Here is a 21,821-nt window from a genome sequence, read left to right as displayed (position 1 = left end):
ATAATATTTGGAAGGAGGGAACAGGGCAAAGTTAGTTTACTGAGTAGTTGATGTGGTAGGCTTGTTTGAAGAGATGGGTTTTTAAAGCGCGCTTGAATAGGTCGGGGCTAGGTATCAGTCTGATCGTCTGGGGAAGTGCATTCCAGAGAGCCGGCGCAGCACGAGAGAAATCTTGGAGAGGGAGGTGTGTTGTGAATTTGGATTCTGGGCTCCCCCGGTGGCTACTGGTGGAATTGAACTGGTGTCTTCATCTTCTCTGTTCACCTGTTCCCATCAAGATGTGGGAGTCGCTATATAACCTTGCTGCTCTGTTAGTTGCTTGCCGGTCAACAATGTTATCAGAAGCCTCTCTGTGCTTGTTCCTGCTCCTAGACAACTACTAGATAAGTTGGACTCTTGTCCATGTTTGTTTTTGCATTTTTGTTCCAGTTCACAGCTGTAGTTTCGTTACTGTGTCTGGAAAGCTCTTGTGAACAGGAATTGCCACTCTGGTGTTATGAGTTAATGCCAGAGTTTTAAAGTAATTTCTGGATGGTGTTTTGATAGGGTTTTCAGCTGACCATGAAAGTGTCCTTTCTGTCTTCTGCTATGTAGTAAGTGGACCTCAAATTTGCTAAACCTATTTTCATACTACGTTTGTTATTTCATCTTGATTCACCGCCAATACATGTGGGGGGCCTCTGTCTCCTTTCGGGGTATTTCTCTAGAGGTGAGCTAGGACTAATATTTTCCTCTGCTAGCTTTATTTAGTCCTCCGGCTGGTGCTGGGCATCTAGAATCAACGTAGGCATGCTACCCGGCCACTGCTAGTTGTGCGTTAGGTTTAGTTCATGGTCAGCTCAGTTTCCATCTTCCAAGAGCTAGTTCTTATATATGCTGATGCTATGATCTCTTGCCATTGAGATCATGACAGTTTGACCGGCCCACTAAAGGGTTAAAATCCTTGGCTGAGAAAGGAGAGTAATAAGTAGTCTGCTGATTTTTTTTTTTTTTTTTCTCTCCTTTGAATGGCTCTGTGTCCACCTGTTTGCAATGGATCTTCAGAGTGTAACTGCAGGTTTGAATAATCTCGCCACGAAGGTACAAAATTTGCAAGATTTTGTTTGTCATGCACCTGTATCTGAGCCGAGAATTCCTTTGCCGGAATTTTTCTCGGGGAATAGATCTGGGTTTCAGAATTTTCGAAATAATTGCAAATTATTTTTGTCCCTGAAATCTCGCTCTGCCGGAGATCCTGCACAGCAGGTCAGGATTGTGATTTCCTTGCTCCGGGGCGACCCTCAAGACTGGGCTTTTTCATTGACACCAGGGGATCCTGCGTTGCTCAATGTGGATGCGTTTTTTCTGGCCTTGGGGTTGCTTTATGACGAACCTCATTTGGAGCTTCAGGCAGAAAAAACTTTGATGTCCCTATCTCAGGGGCAAGATGAAGCGGAAATTTACTGCCAAAGATTCCGTAAATGGTCTGTGCTTACTCAGTGGAATGAGTGCGCCCTGGCGGCGACTTTCAGAGAGGGTCTCTCTGATGCCATTAAGGACGTTATGGTGGGGTTCCCTGTGCCTGCGGGTCTGAATGAGTCCATGACAATGGCTATTCAGATCGATAGGCGTTTGCGGGAGCGCAAACCAGTGCACCATCTGGCGGTGTCCACTGAGAAATCACCAGAGAGTATGCAGTGTGATAGAATTCTGTCCCGAAGCGAGCAGCAGAATTTTAGACGGAAAAATGGGTTGTGTTTCTATTGTGGTGATTCTACTCATGTTATATCAGCATGCTCTAAGCGCACTAAAAAGCTTGGTAAATCTGTTTCCATTTGCACCTTACCGTCTAAGTTTATTCTATCTGTGACCCTGATTTGCTCTTTGTCATCTATTACCACGGACGCCTATGTCGACTCTGGCGCCGCTTTGAGTCTTATGGATTGGTCCTTTGCCAAACGTTGTGGGTATGATTTAGAGCCTTTGGAGACTCCTATTCCTCTGAAGGGGATTGACTCCACCCCATTGGCTAATAATAAACCACAATACTGGACACAAGTAACTATGCGTATTAATCCGGATCACCAGGAGATTATTCGCTTTCTGGTGCTGTATAATCTACATGATGATTTGGTGCTAGGATTGCCTTGGCTGCAATCTCACAACCCAGTCCTCGACTGGAAAGCTATGTCTGTATTGAGCTGGGGATGTAAGGGGGCTCATGGGGATGTACCTGTGGTTTCCATTTCATCATCTATTCCCTCTGAAATTCCTGAGTTCCTGTCTGACTATCGTGACGTCTTTGAAGAATCCAAGCTTGGTTCGTTACCTCCGCACCGAGAGTGCGATTGTGCCATAGATTTAATCCCGGGTAGTAAATACCCAAAGGGTCGTTTATTTAATCTGTCTGTGCCTGAACATGCTGCTATGCGTGAATATATAAAGGAGTCCTTGGAAAAGGGACATATTCGTCCATCGTCATCTCCCTTAGGAGCCGGTTTTTTCTTTGTGTCAAAAAAAGACGGCTCTTTGAGACCATGTATTGATTATCGGCTTTTGAATAAAATCACTGTTAAATATCAATACCCATTGCCGTTGCTGACTGATTTGTTTGCTCGCATAAAGGGGGCCAAGTGGTTCTCTAAGATTGACCTTCGTGGGGCGTATAATTTGGTGCGAATCAGGCAGGGGGATGAGTGGAAAACCGCATTTAATACGCCCGAGGGCCACTTTGAGTATTTAGTGATGCCTTTTGGTCTTTCAAATGCTCCGTCAGTTTTCCAGTCCTTTATGCATGATATTTTTCGCGATTATTTGGATAAATTTATGATTGTGTATCTGGATGATATTCTGATTTTTTCGGATGACTGGGACTCTCATGTCCAGCAAGTCAGGAGGGTTTTTCAGGTTTTGCGGTCTAATTCTTTGTGTGTGAAGGGTTCTAAGTGTGTTTTTGGGGTACAGAGGATTTCCTTTTTGGGATATATTTTTTCCCCCTCTTCCATTGAAATGGATCCTGTCAAGGTTCAAGCTATTTGTGATTGGACGCAGCCCTCTTCTCTTAAGAGTCTTCAGAAATTTTTGGGCTTTGCTAACTTTTATCGTCGATTTATTGCTGGTTTTTCGGATATTGCTAAGCCATTGACCGATTTGACTAAGAAGGGTGCTGATGTTGCTGATTGGTCCCCTGATGCTGTGGAGGCCTTTCGGGAGCTTAAGCGCCGTTTTTCCTCTGCCCCTGTGTTGCGGCAGCCTGATGTTGCTCTACCTTTTCAGGTTGAGGTCGACGCTTCTGAGATCGGAGCTGGGGCAGTGTTGTCGCAGAAAAGTTCTGACTGCTCCGTGATGAGGCCTTGTGCCTTCTTTTCCCGTAAATTTTCGCCCGCTGATCGGAATTATGATGTTGGGAATCGGGAGCTTTTGGCCATGAAGTGGGCTTTTGAGGAGTGGCGCCATTGGCTTGAGGGGGCCAGACATAAGGTGGTGGTATTGACTGACCACAAAAATTTGATTTATCTTGAGACCGCCAGGCGCCTGAATCCTAGACAGGCGCGCTGGTCATTATTTTTCTCTCGGTTTAATTTTGTGGTGTCATACCTACCGGGTTCTAAGAATGTTAAGGCGGATGCCCTTTCTAGGAGTTTTGAGCCTGACTCGCCTGGTAACTCTGAGCCCACAGGTATCCTTAAGGATGGAGTGGTATTGTCAGCCGTTTCTCCAGACCTGCGGCGGGCCTTGCAGGAGTTTCAGGCGGATAGACCTGATCGTTGCCCACCTGATAAACTGTTTGTTCCTGATGATTGGACCAGTAGAGTCATCTCTGAGGTTCATTCTTCTGCGTTGGCAGGTCATCCTGGCATTTTTGGTACCAGGGATTTGGTGGCAAGGTCCTTCTGGTGGCCTTCCCTGTCACGAGATGTGCGAGGCTTTGTGCAGTCTTGTGACGTTTGTGCTCGGGCCAAGCCTTGTTGTTCTCGGGCTAGTGGATTGTTGTTGCCCTTGCCTATTCCTAAGAGGCCTTGGACGCACATCTCGATGGATTTTATTTCAGATCTGCCTGTTTCTCAGAAGATGTCTGTCATCTGGGTGGTGTGTGACCGTTTCTCTAAGATGGTCCATTTGGTTCCTCTGCCCAAGTTGCCTTCTTCTTCCGAGTTGGTTCCTCTGTTTTTTCAAAATGTTGTTCGTTTGCATGGTATTCCTGAGAATATCGTTTCTGACAGAGGGACCCAATTCGTGTCTAGATTTTGGCGGGCATTCTGTGCTAGGATGGGCATAGATTTATCTTTTTCGTCCGCTTTCCATCCTCAGACGAATGGCCAGACCGAGCGGATTAATCAGACCCTGGAGACATATCTGAGGTGTTTTGTGTCTGCTGACCAGGATGATTGGGTTGCTTTTTTGCCATTGGCGGAGTTTGCTCTCAATAATCGGGCCAGCTCTGCCACTTTGGTGTCCCCGTTTTTCTGTAATTCGGGGTTTCATCCTCGATTTTCCTCTGGTCAGGTGGAATCTTCGGATTGTCCTGGAGTGGATGCTGTGGTGGAGAGATTGCATCAGATCTGGGGGCAGGTGGTGGACAATTTGAGGTTGTCCCAGGAGAAGACTCAGCTTTTTGCCAACCGCCACCGTCGTGTTGGTCCTCGGCTTTGTGTTGGGGATTTGGTGTGGTTGTCTTCTCGTTTTGTCCCTATGAGGGTCTCTTCTCCTAAGTTTAAGCCTCGGTTCATCGGCCCATATAAGATATTGGAGATTCTTAACCCTGTTTCCTTCCGTTTGGACCTCCCTGCATCCTTTTCTATTCATAACGTTTTTCATCGGTCATTATTGCGCAGGTATGAGGTACCGGTTGTGCCTTCCGTTGAGCCTCCTGCTCCGGTGTTGGTTGAGGGTGAGTTGGAGTACGTTGTGGAGAAAATCTTAGACTCTCGTGTTTCCAGACGGAGACTCCAGTATCTGGTCAAGTGGAAGGGATACGGCCAGGAGGATAATTCTTGGGTGAATGCATCTGATGTTCATGCCTCTGATCTGGTTCGTGCCTTTCATAGGGCCCATCCTGATCGCCCTGGTGGTTCTGGTGAGGGTTCGGTGCCCCCTCCTTGAGGGGGGGGTACTGTTTTGAATTTGGATTCTGGGCTCCCCCGGTGGCTACTGGTGGAATTGAACTGGTGTCTTCATCTTCTCTGTTCACCTGTTCCCATCAAGATGTGGGAGTCGCTATATAACCTTGCTGCTCTGTTAGTTGCTTGCCGGTCAACAATGTTATCAGAAGCCTCTCTGTGCTTGTTCCTGCTCCTAGACAACTACTAGATAAGTTGGACTCTTGTCCATGTTTGTTTTTGCATTTTTGTTCCAGTTCACAGCTGTAGTTTCGTTACTGTGTCTGGAAAGCTCTTGTGAACAGGAATTGCCACTCTGGTGTTATGAGTTAATGCCAGAGTTTTAAAGTAATTTCTGGATGGTGTTTTGATAGGGTTTTCAGCTGACCATGAAAGTGTCCTTTCTGTCTTCTGCTATGTAGTAAGTGGACCTCAAATTTGCTAAACCTATTTTCATACTACGTTTGTTATTTCATCTTGATTCACCGCCAATACATGTGGGGGGCCTCTGTCTCCTTTCGGGGTATTTCTCTAGAGGTGAGCTAGGACTAATATTTTCCTCTGCTAGCTTTATTTAGTCCTCCGGCTGGTGCTGGGCATCTAGAATCAACGTAGGCATGCTACCCGGCCACTGCTAGTTGTGCGTTAGGTTTAGTTCATGGTCAGCTCAGTTTCCATCTTCCAAGAGCTAGTTCTTATATATGCTGATGCTATGATCTCTTGCCATTGAGATCATGACAGAGGTGTGAGGTTCGGATTACGAGGGATGTTAGTCTTAGGTCATGTGTAGAATGGAGGGCACGTGTAGGGCGATAGACAGAGATGAGAGAGGAGATATAAGGCGGTGCAGAACTGTGGAGAGCTTTGTGGGTGAGAGAGATGAGTTTGTACTGGACCCTGTAGCGAATGGGTAGCCAGTGTAATGACTGGCACAAGTGGCTGGGCAGAAATATGACCCTGGCTGCCGCATTCAAGATAGATTGGAGAGGAGAAAGTTTGGTAAGAGGGAGACTGATCAGAAGAGATTTGCAGTAGTCCAGACGAGAATGAATAAGAGCGACAGTAAGAGTCTTAGCAGTTTCAAAGGTGAGAAAAGGTCGGATTCTGAAGATGTTTTTAAGATGCAGGTGAAAAGAGCGAGTGAGTGATCGGATATAGGGAGTAAAGGAAAGTTCGGTGTCGAATATGACCCCAAGACAGTGGGCATGTTGCTTGGGAGTTAAGGTTGAACCCTCCAGGGTAATTTCGATGTTGGGTAGAGTGAGGTTAGTAGAAGGGAGAAACACAAGAAGTTCCGTTTTGGAGAGATTTAGTTTCAGATAGAGGGAAGACATGATGTTAGAGACAGCAGACAGACAATCCTCGGTATTTTGAATTAGGATAGGGGTGATGTCAGCGGAAGAAATGCGGATACATGATGAAGACCTCTTGTTGTCATGTCAACCCATTTGTGACCCGTGATCATGTGACGGAAGCACGTGTTAACTGCTGCTGTCAGAGTTTGACAGTGACATTTAACTAATTAATAGACACTGGTAGATCGAGATTCCACCAGTGGCTGTGAGAGGCACATGTCAGCTGTTCAAAACATCTGATGTGCCGGAAAAGATGTGGGCTCAGCGTCGGAGCCAACATCAAAGGGAGGGAGTCGGACATCGACGTACTGATATGCCCGATATCAGGAAAGGGGTTAAATATTCATGGCATTCTGAAAAAAGGTTTTACTAGGTGTGAAAGAAAAATCAAAATCAAATCATTATTTGGTGTGATCATCCATCATGCAGTACCATCAAGGAGGAATCTGATTGGGTACATTTGGACAATGACTCCAAGCATACATCCAACATAATTAAGAACTTTCTTCAGTGTAAAGAACAAGAAGTCCTGGAAATGATTATATGGCCTCCATAGAGTTCTGATTTTAACATCATCCAGTCTGTCTGTGATAACGTGAAGAGACAGAATGATTTGTGTAAGCTTAGAGAACTGTGGTTGGTTGTCCAAGATATTTGGAACAACCTACATGCCGAGTTCCATCAAAAACTGTGTGTAAGTGTACCTAGAAGAATTCAAGCTTTGACACTGTTTTGAAGAAAGAGTGGTGACACCAAATATATTTGATTTAGATTTCCCTTTTGTTAATATACTTTGCTGTTTATCAATTGATAAAAACAAACTCTTAACACTCTTATTTTTAAAGATTTTACTATATAAAGAAAAAATAAAACCGCAAGCAGCACCGTGGGAAGGATAAGTGAGGACCCTGACACAAAGTCCTCTAATAGTAAAAAAAAAATAATAGGCAGCACTCCAATATGAAAGCAGTGAGGTTTATATTTCTATATTTATGTATTTATGTATTTATCTAATTCCAATAAGCCTCACATTTTCAGACTGTGATACATATTTTTTAACATGTGCATATATATGTATTACTTGAGCCTGATAATAAGTATGTACAGTATGTATATATATATATATATTTTCATAGATTGTAAGGTATCTTCAGAAATAAAAGGAAATGTACCATAGTGATATCCTCAGGAATTTTTAATTAGTAATCCAAAGTAATATCACAAAACACTGTTTTTAAACTTACATGTTGCAATTTCAAAGAAGAAACAGAATAAACAGTATGTGCAGCAATAAAGGCATCCCTAATTAATACTTGGTTGCACACCCTTTGACATTGGTGAAAGCCTCCAAACGTTTCTTGTAGCCATTTATAAGTTTCTTGTACTTCTTAGCTGGTATTTTCTCCCACTCTTCCTATGCAGTTTGTTCAAGCTTTTAAATGTTTTATGGGTCCTTTCCCAATGGCAGATTTCAGCTGATCCCAAAGTTTTTTTTTAAAGGGATTGAGGTCAGGACTGATTGCTGACCATTTTAAAACAGTCAATATTTTGTTTTTCAACCATTCCTATGTACTTTTGGATGTGTGCTTTAGGTCATTGTCTTTCTGGAGGACCCTTGATGTTCGACTAAAACCAAGTTTTCTTACACTGGGTGGGACATTTCACTGTAAAATCTCTTGATAATTCTTTGATTTCATGAATCCTGTGATATGGTCAAAGCCTCCAGTACCAGACGCAGCAAGGCAACACCATAGCATTATGGATCCTCCTCCATGCTTAACTGTTGATAGGGTGTTCTTTTCCTTATAAGATTCATTGCGCTGTTTATAAACAAAACATTGCATTTCCAAAAAGCTCTATTTTGTTTCATCTGTCCATAAAACATTTTCCCATAAGGATTGTCGTTTGTGAAGGTATTCTCTGACAAAGATCAGTTGTTCCTTTTTATGTCTTTTATTCAGCAATGGCTTCTTCCTTGGCCTTCGCATATAAACATCTGCTTGATTAAGTGTGTGGCATATGGCACCATGACCTCAGACTGTTCCAAGTTGGCCATCAGGTCTTTGGATGTTTGCAGTGGTGTTTTATCCACCACTCGCACCAACCTTCAATGACATCTCTTGTCAATTTTTCTCTTTCCACCATGTCCAGGGAGGTTCTTAACAGTTCCATGCTTTGCAAACTTCTTAATAACATTGAAACTAGGATACCCAGGTCCTTGGAGATGGCTTTATACCCTTTGAAAGTCTTGTGTGTGCTAATATTAGCAGTTCTGATGTCCTCAGACAGCTCCTTTGTCTTCACCATTGTGATAAAGGAACAGGAAATACCTTAGGGCTTTTTAAAATAATGAAGTCATGATTCATTGGCTAATTCTTGTCACATCGGCACCGACAATTAATCACAGGTGGTTTTCATTTTTTATTTACCACAGGCAAGTCAAAATGTGCTTCCATACTAATTTAATGTAAAGGGTGCCAATACCAGTGTGCCTTCACATTATTTTTTGCTTTAAATTATTGTTTATCATTTGCTCTTTTGTAATTAATATTACTAATTTTTATAAAAAAACTGTATCACTTGATTATTTTTTTTAAAGGAGATAGTCAACATTATGTACTTAAGCTTCATGGGTGCCAATAACGATTAGCACAACTGTATACAGTATATATACATATGCATACACATATCTTTTCAGGCTGGGTTAAGTAAAAAATGTTGCATCCTTATTTTTAAAGGCATTTTTTCAACAATCTATGGAAGTTATGCCACAACAGGTGTAACTCTAAGTTGGTCTTAGATATACTAGATTAGAACTAGGAAGCTAGGTGAATACTAACATTAGTTGGAGGCTGGCAAATGTGAGGTCATGCAACATGATAGCAATGTTTCAGAATAGGCCCATAGTACAATCAAGTATTATAAACGCAATGATGCCATTCCTGTCATTTCCCTTTAATGATGAACAGGAAATGCAACTCTGAGTCATATTCTATAGCAAAATGTCAACTAAACTGCTGACATTCTTCCTCAATGATATTACCTTTGTATCATGGTATACTTATTCTCATAATCACTCTCTTAATGTAGCAGAATAACTGGAAGGTTAATACTGTACTATAGGATGTGCACATATCGAATGCCATTGACTTTCAATTGCACCATTATATATTGAGCTGGCTAATACCACCGGCACAAACTATAAGTGCAGTCTCCCAAGAGATGTTAGAAAAGCTATACATGAAATAGTTTTGTATAGCTATTATTATGTGTGATTCATGATAAATTCATGTACATATTCTCCTACTGTACTGTAGGCCTATAATGAGATCCAAAGATAATTCTCCCACACGTTAAGCATGAACTTTACCCACAAATCTCATGGGAAGACCCTGGAAAATACTGGAATGTCTAAACTATACTTGTTATGAAGTAGCATAATGCAAATTACTGCATTAACCAAAATAATCTATTTAAACAAATATTCTGGAAACATTATTTAATTTTATTTTTGCATATGGTGAAATAGTGTTATCTGAGTACCCTATGTTATTTAAATGTACTAATACTATTTACTTATTTACTTATTACAAAGGCATTTGCTCATTTTGCTTGGGTTTTGTCTGTGAAATAGCCACAATGTGAATGTGCTCTTACACACCTTATGCTCCGGCTCATTTATATGGTTTTGCTGTAATTTATTGTACGTCGTACAAACAGAGATGTGGCTCCCCTTTTTGAGCTGGGAACTTCATCTACATAACTTCCCATGAACACTCAGACTTGTATTCTGCTCTGGCCTTACCTACATTGAGGTTGGCTGACAAAAGGCAAGGTTTTAATACTATAGACAGAAAAGGACTATCCCGATTGGATACACCTTGTTGCGATGGGATGAATTTTAATTTTTTTTAATCAAAATAGTGTTAAGAATGTACCCATTGTTATTTACCCGTACCATTACTATATACTTACTTTTGATTATTCTCTTTTTTTTCTTGGTTTTACATATAGTGAATGTATATAAAGAGTATTGTGTAGTCTCATTCTAAATTGTCATCTACAAAATTCTGTTTTCCATACTTTCCACACGTATTGAAAGAAGCACTCCCTCAATTTTTTTTCATTAAATATATTTAATTATGTGTGTTGTGTAGTGTAAATGCAATAAAACATTTTCTGATTACCATCTTCTCCTTTGCCCCCTGCTGCTCCAGTCCTCCTCTCATTGACGTGACTTCTTTTCCAACTTGTCGGATCACACTCCAAATTATTTGTAAGCCGGAAATCTCTTTTACAATGTAAGCCTATAGAGCCTTGTTCTGATGCTCCATAGTTGTAAATTATAAAAGCTTCCGAAGTACATATAAATCCAATGTGATTTCTTGATTGACGTGCTAGACATAAAGAGGAAGCAAGTGGCCAGCTGTAGCTCTGACTTCATCTTGATGCCTAATTCGTCAAAAGGAATGAATGAAGCCAGTACTGACTGGGTGTAGGGCTCGCTTAACATAGCATCCCATGATCATTGGGAGAGCGAGTACCGTCACTGCTGGAATGGCGCCAGCACCGGAGGTGAGTATAGCTGTTATTTTACAGGGGCTAACATGCTGATTGAGAAAGGGTTGTCCAATTTTTCGCACACTGGTTGTGCATTTCAACCTAGCTTTTGTCAAATAAATAATTACACAGTGTGATTGATCATGTGTTGTTGTTATCTAAGAATATATTTACCTAACTTTTTAAGGTCTTCTAAGGGCCAGATTTAATTATTATTTAACGATTAAAGATGAGCAAACTTGAACTTAAAAGTTCAGGGTTTGCACCAGACAGTAAGAATCAGGTGCTAAACATTGAGCATGGACATCTTTTGGAAGTCCATTGCAAAGATCGGAGTTTCGGGGGAACTCCGTTGCAGAGAGAGAGAGATTATTTTTTCACCCCATTGTTTTCAATGGGGTTCAGGTTGTGGTTTAAGCTCGTGTACAGTTTTGGTACAAGATCCGAACTTTGGAATAAAGTTCAGATCAGGTACTAGAACCCGGACTTCACTCATCCCTAGCTACGATACGTAAAACATTAGATTATGAGGAGAGTGTACCTATTTAATCATGCATTTAAAGCAAACCTTGCCTTTGTACATTTTTACAAATATAAAAGGACAAATCATGGCTATAACTTAGTGCATTTGCCACACCACGACACACTGTTGTATTTTTAAGATGCACATGGCTAGACATGATCATGAACAGATGAGAAATCTGGAGCAGTGTGTAAGTCAGCATATTGTGCATTTAAACCATTCTTTGCTTTTTGCCTGAGAACAAAAGGTGAGGTGCCACCAGGGAACACTTTGCCAAATGCACTTCAGAAGGCGCTGGAAAGAAAAGATCCTCTGCTTCCGCTATGCATGGCAGCACGCCTTACAGTGTGATGAAAGCTGGTGCACGCTTTGATGAGGCATGCTTTATGCTGTGTATTTCTAGTCGTCTTGCTGCATGAATTCACCTATCCTCCGCTACCGTCACATTATGCAAACAGTACTGCTTCTAGTATACAGGGCTGTATAACAACATCAATGCTTTCTCCAGGCGCGCATAATATATCGCCTGTAACTTGATTGACAAATAGCCTGAGAGCTGCGGACCCAGCGAATGTGACTAACACAGCAAGGTGAATGATCGTGCCTGAATATTGTCAAGACAAAATTAGATTTAAACCTTACAGATGTATCCTAATGGGTGAAAAGAAGTCTTTTTAAAGCAATAGCCCGTAGGAAAAATGAGTAAAGTTCTAGAGTGTTAATGAGCACTTAAATTGCACAGCCCCTGGACTCCGGGGAAATAAGAAAGTAAAGACAGAGGAAGGCATTGAGTGACCTCTTTCTTCATAGACAGTCACAGAGAACCCACTGGGTCCCAGCGCCTAAGTAATGACGCTAATAAATGACTGATGTCCTGCAAGAGGACAATCAATCACTACGTGCGGGCTTGTATCTCAATCTCACTCTGAAGTTGGAATTTATGCTCTTCCCAAAGGCCTTTAATTGCACGTATATACACTTAGCCCATCTTTTACAGTAAGCAAATGCTTTAATGCTAAAAAGCCATTAGAAGAGTGTTGTAAATGGTGCATGAAAACCATCGCTGCTGAAATGGCACACGCAGTCAATAAGATGACAAAGTCAGAGGACCTTCAGAGTGAAAATGACATATCCTGCTATCAGCTAAAAGTGTGAAATCGCAGACATAGAGTGAATGAGCGGCTCCATTTTCCTACCGCAGCCTTAGATCCTTTTCAGATATAGGTCTCATTTATAATTTTTTTTATACTACTAATAAAACAATACAAATAACTAGCCATAGTATAAACCTTATAATATTGAGATGAATGATTTACATTAATAGTTCAACATAGGCTATGCTCACACAATGCAATTGTGCTGCGTTTTACATAATAGCAGAGTGTGATTGGAATCCCAACGTTATTTGAAACGTTATGAGTTGGCGACCAGTCCTGCGGATGCATCTGTCCAACAAAAAACTGATACACCTGACTAGGTGGGAATGATCCAATTACTTGCAGGACTGAAAAGGACATGAAATAAAAATAAAAAAAAAATAAAAAAAGTAAGATGAAGCGCCAACCCAAAGATAAAATAGGCAGCACAGGAGAAACATATTGACAAGAAACAACCACTCACAACCTAGCAATTGTGCAGGTGTGGAAATTCATGTATAAATGCACAAGAATAAGACTAGTATAATGCGCCAGTCATAGAGATACGTGTAGTGCACCATGCAAGATTATTACCCAACGGTCAACCTCATACTTTATTATCAGGTAGGTTTCTCAGCAGTGTGTAAGACAATCCATTTCCCCCACTAATACTAATGGGGATCTGTCTCAATCTTTTATCATTGGGGCATGCTGCATCTTGCAGTGTATTGGTGTTGTGACATGTATTGGTAAATATGGCTGCTTTTTTTTATGCCTCAATACTATAAAAGTATACAAATACTGTTCAACATTTTTGGCATATATTTTTACAAAAAACATATAATAAAGTTGAAAAAATGTTAAACAAGACAGTTATTGTATGTTTTGGTAAAATTCATTTCTCAACGCTCTGTATGAATCATTAGAGATGAGCAAATACATTCCAGTGGAATATTATTCTATTTAAATATTACAAAAATCTGCATTCGCCAAAATGCAGATTTTTTGTCATTTGTATTCGTGTAGATTCCATAAAATAGCATCCGGATGTCACCATTTTATTGAATCGTAAAGAATAGTGATAAGCAAATATACTCGGTACTCGAGAATTTCTCGAGCATGCTCGGGGGTCCTCCGAGTATATTTTAGTACTCAGAGATTTAGTTTTCTTCACCGCAGCTGAATGATTTACACCTGTTAGCCAGCATAAGTACATGTGGGGGTTGCCTGGTTGCTAGGGAATCCCCACATGTAATCAAGCTGGCTAACAGATGTAAATCATTCAGCTGAGGTGAGGAAAACTAAATCTCCGAGCACTAAAAAATACTCGGAGGACACCCGAGTGGAAATCTCGAGTAACGAGTATCTCTAGTAAAGAACCATCAAAAAGTAAAAAGAACACTTATACTCACCATACAATTCACCTTTTTGGCCCGTTGCTCCTTATCGTCACCAGTTCTGTCCTTAGCCCATCATCTTATCACTGTTGCCAAACACTGAATCCCAGGCTTTTTCACGCAAGACCAGGTCTTCCAGCTCTGATGAGTCCAAGAACATTTCCATGCATGTGCATGCAATGTCTCGGTGCATATTGTGATGTCATGATGCAGAGACCTTACGCGCACTGGAGCAGAAACATCTCAGGCCTCATCACAGATGCCTGGAGATTCAATGCTTTGAGCCAGTAATAAGAACGTACGTTGAGGATGGAATAAAGGAGGGTGTAGAGCGGAGAGCCCAGATAAGTAAGTAGTGAAGTGAATATGAATATTATTTTTATATTCTGCATCTATTATTTACTATGCCCAAGGGTTTGAAGAGACCCCAGAGCATAATGGACATTCAATTGGCGGAGAATAAGGTGGCTGCAAATCAAATTTCCTTTGAAAGTCTGAGAAATTAAGAAAATTTTAGTTTTGCATGATCCGCTCATCCCTGAATTACCCCAATTGATTTATTTATTGCTGTTCAAATGGAAATGGTGGAGTAGTATCCTTGTTGTTGTAAATTTTTGGAATCTCTTTATTGAAGACTTATTATGAGTTCGATATGACAAATGAATGAATATATATATATATATATATATATATATATATACTGTATATACTGTATATATACAATAAACTGATCTTTTATTTATAATTTAATGATTGTTTATGTATATGTTTTTTTTTCTGGGATGTATATTAAGGTTTAAAGCAATGTGATGGAGGCCCAAACGGGTTATGTGGTTTGTAACAGTTTATTTATACAGTAAATATAACAGTATATACAGTGGGGGAAAAAAAGTATTTAGTCAGCCACCAATTGTGCAAGTTCTCCCACTTAAAAAGATGAGAGAAGCCTGTAATTTACATCATAGGCAGACCACAACTATGAGAGACAAAATGAGAAAACAAATCCAGAAAATCACCTTATCTAATTTGGCAAGATTTATTCTCTGTTAGCCAGCATAAGTACATGTGGGGGTTGCCTGGTTGCTAGCGAATCCCCACATGTAATCAAGCTGGCTAATAGATGTAAATCATTCAGCTGCCGTGAAGAAAACTAAATCTCCGAGCACTAAAAAATACTCAGAGGACACCCGAGCGTGCTCAGGAAATCTCGAGTAACGAGAATGTTCGCTCATCACTAGTTATTTCTTAAAGAAAGCAGGTATTCAATAGAACATATATTTGACTGGTTCTTTTGAAGTCCCTTTTCAGCTATAGCTCATTAGTAATAAGCTGGCAATCTACTGTATATAAGCAAATTTCTTGATTGCTCAAGTATCTTGTATATAAAAAAAACAAACCATGCACAAACAGCAGTGTGAATCCATCCCTGGGCTGTTTATACTGACATTTATGTGCATGGTATTTTAGCTGATGTTTCTTTATTACACTTTACATATTATGACCCGGCTCTAGCTGGAACAGTCACAAAACTGCCCAGAGATGTAAACCTGTAAACATCCTGTAAACAACAGGATGGTTAGGAGGTATGCATGAAGGGAACTATAGATACAGTTAGGTCCATATATATTTGGACAGAGACAACATTTTTCTCATTTTGGTTATAGACATTACCACAATGAATATTAAACAAAACAATTCAGATGCAGTTGAAGTTCAGACTTTCAGCTTTCATTTGAGGGTATCCACATTAAAATTGGATGAAGGGTTTAGGAGTTTCAGCTCCTTAACATGTGCCACCCTGTTTTTAAAGGGACCAAAAGTAATTGGACAGATTCAATAATTTTAAATAAAATGTTCATTTCTAGTACTTGGTTGAAAACCCTTTGTTGGCAATGACTGCCTGAAGTCTTGAATTCATGGACATCACCAGACGCTGTGTTTCCTCCTTTTTGATGCTCTGCCAGGCCTTCACTGCGGTGGTTTTCAGTTGCTGTTTGTTTGTGGGCCTTTCTGTCTGAAGTTTAGTCTTTAACAAGTGAAATGCATGCTCAATTGGGTTGAGATCAGGTGACTGACTTGGCCATTCAAGAATATTCCACTTCTTTGCTTTAATAGACTCCTGGGTTGCTTTGGCTTCATGTTTTGGGTCATTGTCCATCTGTAGTATGAAACGACGACCAATCAGTTTTGCTGCATTTGGCTGGATCTGAGCACACAGTATGGCTCTGAATACCTCAGAATTCATTTGGCTGCTTCTGTCCTGTGTCACATCATCAATAAACACTAGTGACCCAGTGCCACTGGCAGCCATGCATGCCCAAGCTATCACACTGCCTCCGCCGTGTTTTACAGATGATGTGGTATGCTTTGGATCATGAGCTGTACCAAGCCTTCGCCATACTTTTCTCTTTCCATCATTCTGGTAGAGGTTGATCTTGGTTTCATCTGTCCAAAGAATGTTCTTCCTGAACTGTGCTGGCTTTTTTAGATGTTTTTTAGCAAAGTCCAGCCTAGCCTTTTTATTCTTGACACTTATGAGTGGCTTGCACCGTGCAGTGAACCCTCTGTATTTACTTTCATGCAGTCTTCTCTTTATGATAGATTTGGATATTGATACGCCGACCCCCGGGAGAGTGTTGGTCACTTGGTTGGCTGTTGTGAAGGGGTTTCTCTTCACCATGGAGATTATTCTGCGATCACCCACCACTGTTGTCTTCCGTGGGCGCCCAGGTCTTTTTGCATTGATGAGATCACCAGTGCTTTCTTTCCTTCTCAGGATGTACCAAACTGTACATTTTGCCACTCCTAATATTGTAGCAATTTCTCGGATGGGTTTTTTCTCTGTTTTCACAGCTTAAGAATGGCTTGTTTCACCTTCATGGAGAGCACTTTTGACCGCATGTTTACTTCATAGGAAAACCTTCCAAATGCAAGCACCACACCTCAAATCAACTCCAGGCCTTTTATGTGCTTAGTTGAGAATGACATAATGAAGGGATTGCCCACACCTGTCCATGAAATAGCCTTGGAGTCAATTGTCCAATTACATTTGGTCCCTTTAAAAAACAGGGTGGCACAGGTTAAGGAGCTGAAACTCCTAAACTCTTCATCCAATTTTAATATGGATACCCCAAATGAAAGCTAAAAGTCTGAACTTCAACTGCATCTGAATTGTTTTGTTTAAAATTAAATAGTGGTAATGTCTATAACCAAAATGAGAAAAATGTTGTCTCTGTCCAAATATATATGGACCTAACTGTATATCCGTTACATTTTTCTATTTATGTGCACAATATGTTTAGTTGTGTCCAGTGATGTCCAACTTATATACAGTAGATTCTACACTAATAAAATGGGCTTTTTTCCTTTAACCCCTTCATGACCCAGCCTATTTTGGCCTTAATGACCTGGCCGTTTTTTGCAATTCTGACCAGTGTCCCTTTATGAGGTAATAACTCAGGAACACTTCAACGGATCCTAGCGATTCTGAGATTGTTTTTTCGTGACATATTGGGCTTCATGTTAGTGGTAAATTTAGGTTGATAATTTCTGAGTTTATTTGTGAAAAAAACGGAAATTTGGCGAAAATTTTGAAAATTTCTCAATTTTCACATTTTGATTTTTTATTCTGTTAAACCAGAGAGTTATGTGACACAAAATAGTTAATAAATAACATTTCCCACATGTCTACTTTACATCAGCACAATTTTGGAAACAAATTTTTTTTTTGCTAGGAAGTTATAAGGGTTAAAATTTGACCAGTGATTTCTCATTTTTACAACGCAATTTACAAAACCATTTTTTTTAGGGACCACCTCACATTTGAAGTCAGTTTAAGGGTTCTATATGGCAGAAAATACCCAAAAGTGACACCATTCTAAAAACTGCACCCCTCAAGGTGCTCAAAACCACATTCAAGAAGAATTAACCCTTCAGGTGTTTCACAGCAGCAGAAGCAACATGGAAGGAAAAAATTAACATTTAACTTTTTAGTCACAAAAATTATCTTTTAGCAACAATTTTGTTATTTTCCCAAGGGTAAAAGGCGAAACTGGACCACAAACTTTGTTGTGCAATTTGTCCTGAGTACGCTGATACCTCATTTGTGTGGGTAAATCACTGTTTGGGCGCACGGCAGGGCTCGGAAGGGAAGGAGCGCCATTTGACTTTTTGAATGAAAAATTGGCTCCAATCTTTAGCGGACACCATGTCGCGTTTGGAGAGCCCCCGTGTGCCTAAACATTGGAGCTCCCCCACAAGTGACCCCATTTTGGAAACAAGACCCCACAAGGAACTTATCTAGAAGCATATTGAGCACTTTAAACCCTCAGGTGCTTCACAAATTGATCCGTAAAAATGAAAAAGTACTTTTTTTTCACACAAAATTTCTTTTAGCCTCAATTTTTTCATTTTCACATGGGCATCAGGATATAATGGATCCTAAAATTTGTTGGACAATTTCTCCTGAGTACACCGATACCTCACATGTGGGGGTAAACCACTGTTTGGGCACATGGTAAGACTCGGAAGGGAAGGAGCGCCATTTGACTTTTTGAATGAAAAATTGGCTCCAATCTTTAGCGGACACCATGTCGCGTTTGGAGAGCCCCCGTGTGCCTAAACATTGGAGCTCCCCTACAAGTGACCCCATTTTGGAAACTAGACCCCCCAAGGAACTTATCTAGAAGCATCGTGAGCACTTTAAACCCTCAGGTGCTTCACAAATTGATCCGTTAAAATGAAAAAGTACTTTTTTTCACAGAAAATTTCTTTTAGCCTCAATTTTTTCATTTTCACATGGGCAACAGGATATAATGGATCCTAAAATTTGTTGGACAATTTCTCCTGAGTACACCGATACCTCACATGTGGGGGTAAACCACTGTTTGGGCACATGGTAAGGCTCGGAAGGGAAGGAGCGCCATTTGACTTTTTGAATGAAAAATTATCTCCATCGCTAGCGGACACCATGTCAGGTTTGGAGAGCCCCTGTGTGCCTAAACATTGGAGCTTCCCCACAAGTAACCCCATTTTGGAAACTAGACCCCCCAAGGAACTTATCTAGAAGCATTGTGAGCACTTTAAACCCTCAGGTGCTTCACAAATTGATCCGTAAAAATGAAAAAGTACTTTTTTTCACACAAAATTTCTTTTAGCCTCAATTTTTTCATTTTCACATGGGCAACAGGATAAAATGGATCCTAAAATTTGTTGTGCAATTTCTCCTGAGTACGCCGATACCTCATATGTGGGGGTAAACCACTGTTTGGGTGCACGACAAGGCTCGGAAGGGAAGGCGCGCCATTTGACTTTTTGAATGGAAAATTTGCTCCAATCGTTAGCGGACACCGTGTCGCGTTTGGAGAGCCCCTGTGTGCCTAAACACTGGAGCTCCCCTAAAAGTGACCCCACTTTGGAAACTAGACCTCCCAAGGAACTTATCTTGATGCATAGTGAGCACTTAAAACCCCCAGGTGCTTCACAGAAGTTTATAACGCAGAGCCATGAAAATAAAAAATTATTTTTCTTTCCTCAAAAATGATTTTTAGCCCGGAATTTTTTATTTTCCCAAGGCTAATAGGAGAAATTGGACCCCAAATGTTGTTGCCCAGTTTGTCCTGAGTACGATGATACCCCATATGTGAGGGTAAACTACTGTTTGGGCGCACGGCAGGGCTCGGAAGGGAAGGCACGCCATTTGGCTTTTTGAATGGAAAATTAGCTTCAATCATTAGTGGACACCATGTAGCGTTTGGAGAGCCCCTGTGTGCCTAAACATTGGAGCTCCCACACAATTGACCCCATTTTGGAAACTAGACCTCCTATGGAACTTATCTAGATGTGTGTTGAGCACTTTGAACCCCCAAGTGCTTCACAGAAGTTTATAACGCAGAGCCATGAAAATAAAAAATAATTTTTCTTTTCTCAAAAATGATTTTTTAGCCCACAATTTTTTATTTTCCAAAGGGTAACAGGAGAAATTGGACCCGAAAATTTGTTGTCCAGTCCCTCCTGAGTACGCTGATACCCCATATGTGGGGATAAACCACTGTTTTGGCACACGTCGGGGTTCGGAAGGGAAGTAGTGAAGTTTTGAAATGCCGACTTTGATGGAATGCTCTGCGTGCGTCATGTTGCGTTTGCAGAGCCCCTGATGTGCCTAAACAGTAGGAACTCCCCACAATTGACCCCACTTTGGAAACTAGACCCCCTAGGGAACTTATCTAGATGTGTGGTGAGCACTTTGAACCCCCAAGTGCTTCGCAGAAGTTTATAACGCAGAGCCGTGAAAATAATAAATGTGTTTTCTTTCCTCAAAAATATTTTTTTAGCCCAGAATTTTTTAATTTTCCCAAGGGTAACAGGAGAAATTTGACCCCAAAAGTTGTTGTCCAGTTTCTCCTGAGTACGCTTATACCCCATATGTGGGGGTAAACTACTGTTTGGGCACATGCCGGGGCTCGGAAGGGAAGTAGTGATGATTTGGAATGCAGACTTTGATGGAATGGTCTGCGGGCATCATGTTACGTTTGCAGAGCCCCTGATGTGCCTAAACAGTAGAAACACCCCAAAAGTGACCACATTTTGGAAACTAGACCCCCCAAGGAACTTATCTAGATGTGTGGTGAGCACATTCAACCCCCAAGTGCTTCACAGAAGTTTACAACGCAGAGCCGTGAAAATAAAAAATAATTTTTCTTTCCTCAAAAAAGATGTTTTAGCAAGCAATTTTTTATTTTCACAAGGGTAACAGGAGAAATTGGACCCGAATATTTGTTGCCCAGGTTGTTGTGAGTACGCTGATACCCCATATGTGGGGGTAAACCACTGTTTGGGCGCACGTCAGGGCTCGGAAGGGAAGTAGTGACATTTGAAATGCAGACTTTGATGGAATTTTCTGCGGGCGTCACGTTGCATTTGCAGAGCCCCTGATGTGCCTAAACAGTAGAAACACCCCACAAGTGACCCCTTTTTGGAAACTAGGCCCCCCAAGGAACTTATCTAGATGTGTGGTGAGCACGTTCAACCCCCAAGTGCTTCACAGAAGTTTACAACGCAGAACCATGAAAATAAAAAATAATTTTTCTTTCCTCAAAAATTATGTTTTAGCAAGTCATTTTTTATTTTTGCAAGGGTAATAGGAGAAATTGGACCCCAATATTTGTTGCCCAGTTTGTCCTGAGTACGCTTGTACCCCATATGTGGGGGTAAACCACTGTTTGGGCGCTCATCGGGGCTTGGAAGGGAGGGAGCACCATTTGACTTTTTGAACACAAGATTGGCTGGAATCAATGGTGGTGCCATGTTGCGTTTGGAGACCCCTGATGTGCCTAAACAGTGAAAACCCCTCAATTCTAACTTCAACACTAACCCCAACACACACCTAACCCTAATCCCAACTGTAGCCATAAACCTAATCACAACCCTAACCCCAACACACCCGTAACCCTAATCCCAACCCTAACCCTAATCCTAACCCTAATCCCAACCCTTACCCTAATCCCAACCCTAACCACAACTGTAACCCCAACACACCCCTAACCCTATCCGTAACCCTAACCACAAGCCTAATCTTAACCCTATTTCCAACCCTAGCCCTAATTCCAACCCTAAATCTAATTCCAACCCTAACCCTAAGGCTATGTGCCCACGTTGCGGATTTGTGTGAGATTTTTCCGCACCATTTTTGAAAAATCAGCAGGTAAAATGCACTGCGTTTTACCTGCGGATTTACAGCGGATTTCCAGCGTTTTTTTGTGCGGATTTCACCT

General features: G+C 41.1%; 1 protein-coding gene across 5 annotated transcripts in view; it reads right to left on the bottom strand.

The window, feature by feature from the left end:
• LINGO2 (leucine rich repeat and Ig domain containing 2) overlaps window positions 1–21,821 on the bottom strand; it is a 1,932,610-nt gene that overhangs the window by 503,672 nt on the left and 1,407,117 nt on the right. For 2 of the 5 annotated variants that reach the window (XM_077249259.1, XM_077249258.1), the window contains exon 1: window positions 14,065–14,176. The exons of the other annotated variants lie outside the window; for them this stretch is intronic. The gene's annotated coding sequence lies outside the window, so the exon portion shown is untranslated. Of the gene's footprint in view, window positions 1–14,064; window positions 14,177–21,821 lie in introns of those variants that run through there. 5 annotated transcript variants of the gene reach the window in all.

Source organism: Ranitomeya variabilis, chromosome 1, assembly GCF_051348905.1.
Source record: "Ranitomeya variabilis isolate aRanVar5 chromosome 1, aRanVar5.hap1, whole genome shotgun sequence".
Classification (NCBI taxonomy): Eukaryota; Metazoa; Chordata; class Amphibia; order Anura; family Dendrobatidae; genus Ranitomeya; species Ranitomeya variabilis.
This window is presented reverse-complemented; position numbering and strand designations above follow the sequence as displayed.